Source organism: Glossina fuscipes, unplaced genomic scaffold, assembly GCF_014805625.2.
Source record: "Glossina fuscipes isolate IAEA_lab_2018 unplaced genomic scaffold, Yale_Gfus_2 1, whole genome shotgun sequence".
In the NCBI taxonomy this organism is placed as follows: domain Eukaryota; kingdom Metazoa; phylum Arthropoda; class Insecta; order Diptera; family Glossinidae; genus Glossina; species Glossina fuscipes.
The window spans coordinates 35,480,292-35,483,065 of NW_023998415.1; positions in this window are offsets into that span (position 1 = coordinate 35,480,292).

Here is a 2,774-nt window from a genome sequence, read left to right on the forward strand (position 1 = left end):
CTTCAGGGATGGCGATTAAAAAGCTGAACCAGCACATCCCCTATCAGTTAAGTCAGTTGTCCTGAAAGTCTTTCAGGGATGGCGATTAAAAAGTTGAACCAGCACATCCCCTATCAGTTAAGTCAGTTGTCCTAAAAGTCCTTCAGGGATGGCGATTAAAAAGCTGAACCAGCACATCCCCTATCAGTTAAATCAGTTGTCCTAAATGTCCTTCAGGGATGGCGATTAAAAAGCTGAACCAGCATATCCCCTATCCGTAAAGTCGAAAAAAAAACTCTTTATAACGGTCAACTTGTCAAAATGTCTGTGGATACTTACCTAGACGGCTATGACACCAAACTGAACGAGTCTGTGCGATGCACCGCTCTTTTATAGCCGCAGTTTCGTCCGCTTGTCCTGTTGCCAACTTGTTCTGTGTGTTTACATATGCTTATGAGTATACTTAGCTTAGGTTGGCTGCAGTCGCAACCTTAGTTACGACTTGCATGACCCTGCTTATACATAACTTGATATCACTTACATCTAGCTTATTATTATGTTTGTTCAAATTTCGACGCAACAGGCACCCAGGTACCAAATCGCGTGATTCAATCACCGTTAGGTATGTGAGTGCTTGTGCCTTCCTCTACCACTGTGTTTGCATGTGCTTGTTTGCTTTTTTTTTTTGTGTGTTTCTACATGTGTGATCGTGTCTTTGTACATTTGGTGTATGCAGTTTATGCATTATCGTATGTTCTTATTATTTTTTCCCTACCGAAGTTCAATTCTGCTTGTTTTGTTTACCCTAACGGTGCTACACATTCTGCGCATTTTTACACATAGAGATTCTTGCTGAAGTTTGTTTTGCATGCATAGATTTTCTACCTAAGTTCCATTTTGGGATTTTACTTGTATTTATACTTTGAGTTTTTATTTAGCCTTTGAGTACTTAAACATTTTGAGATTCTACTTGGGTTCTTACCATATTGTTTTCTTACATCTAAGTTTTTCTTTTATTTGGGTTCTTGACTCCGCTATTATATTTTGAAATTTGGATTTAAGCTTTTGTTCCTTTTAATTGAGTTCTTGACTCCGCTATTACATTTTGAAATTTGGATCTAAGCTTTTTGGTACACTGGGGTTCTTAATCTGTGCTGTGGTGTGCTTCTGTGGTTTTACGGAGGCATACTCACTATGTGCTTGTACTTTTCTCTTTACACCCATGTGGTGTGTGTTTCTATGAATTAACTCACGTGGGCCTGTACAATATGTGTTTAGACAATTTTCTCGTTACCAGGTATAGGCATATTTAATGTGTGTTTTATGATTTTATCTTTACAAGGTATCGGTGTATGAGTGTGTGATATCCTGATTTTGTCTGTACAAGGGATAGATATACTTGGTGTGTGTTTTATAATTTTATCTTTACAAGGTATCGGTATATTAGTGTGTGATATTATGATTTTATCTGTACAAGGTATAATTAGTGGGTGTTTTTATGATTTTGCATTTCAAGTTGGAGGGGGTTGCTCGTGTATTGTTCACAGAACGACATGCGGACAGATCGGACTTGCTGGTTGCGGATTTCGGGAGGACTTTTAAGCGGACGGACTAGTTTTCCGTAAGGAAGCAAAATCGCTTCCTTACAATTTATATATATTTTCTTTTAAATTTTAAAGAACTAAAATATTTTATATAACAAAAATTTACAACTATAAAATCTAACACGTTTAACTTACGCTAATGAAATTAATATAAAATTAATGTAAAATTTGTTATACACAGATCTCGTCTTCGTAACTTTTCATCTTTTCATTTTTCAACTTTTCAGCGGCAGTTATTTATTTACATACAATTATTAAAAGTTTATGAGCGACTAAACACATACGTTGATTAGTTAAATAACAATATAACTCATTAAATACGAGTTTGTGTGTATGGTTTAAAAAAAAAAAAAAAAAAAAAATCTAGCAGAACAATTTGCAAAATATTTATTGAACCATTAATTACAACCAGAACCCGAAAGTATATGACACCGCCGAAAGTATAAGACACCGCCGAAAGTATATGACACCGCTAACAAGTTTCCATAACACTTTGATTATTACATTAAATTAGCGTGTATGTTACATAATAATAAATATTAAAAGCAGCAGCAGAATTTTCGTAGCACTGTTGATGACATGGTTTCTTCACTACGTTTTGAAAATATATAAAAGAATTGCTAAACAAACATCATAACAATAATTTCAAGGGGCGTCGAAATTTGCAGTAATAGTACACCGGAGTACACACGAAAGTTTTTACACAGACAAATTTTTGATGAAATGAAAAGCAAAAGAGATATAAATATATAAAAATGTTGGCTGCTCCAAAGCATCGGCCACTGCCTTTAGAGAAAATGAAATATAAAAATGAATGGATGCAATAAATATGTCGTTGGGTATGTACAAATATTTTAATTTATTTATTTTATATGTATTTTTATATTTTTTTTCAGACGAATATATCGCCATATATACGCCAAGTACTTGAAGAGGACGCGCGACAAGTGCTTCAAGAGGATACACGTCTTGCAGAAGGAAGAAACGCGAGAGAAATAATAAAAAGAATAAGTCTATAAATCGAAAAAACAAAAAGGAAATTATTTTAAACATAGGATCACGGTGATCCCGGCAAAAGTACGGGCGTGTGAAGCATTTCTCTAAGATAACATTACGAAGAATGAAGTTTCACGGAAGGCTGATAGACTTTTCTTAATATATTTGTATTGAAATCAGCTTAAAGTTCCTATC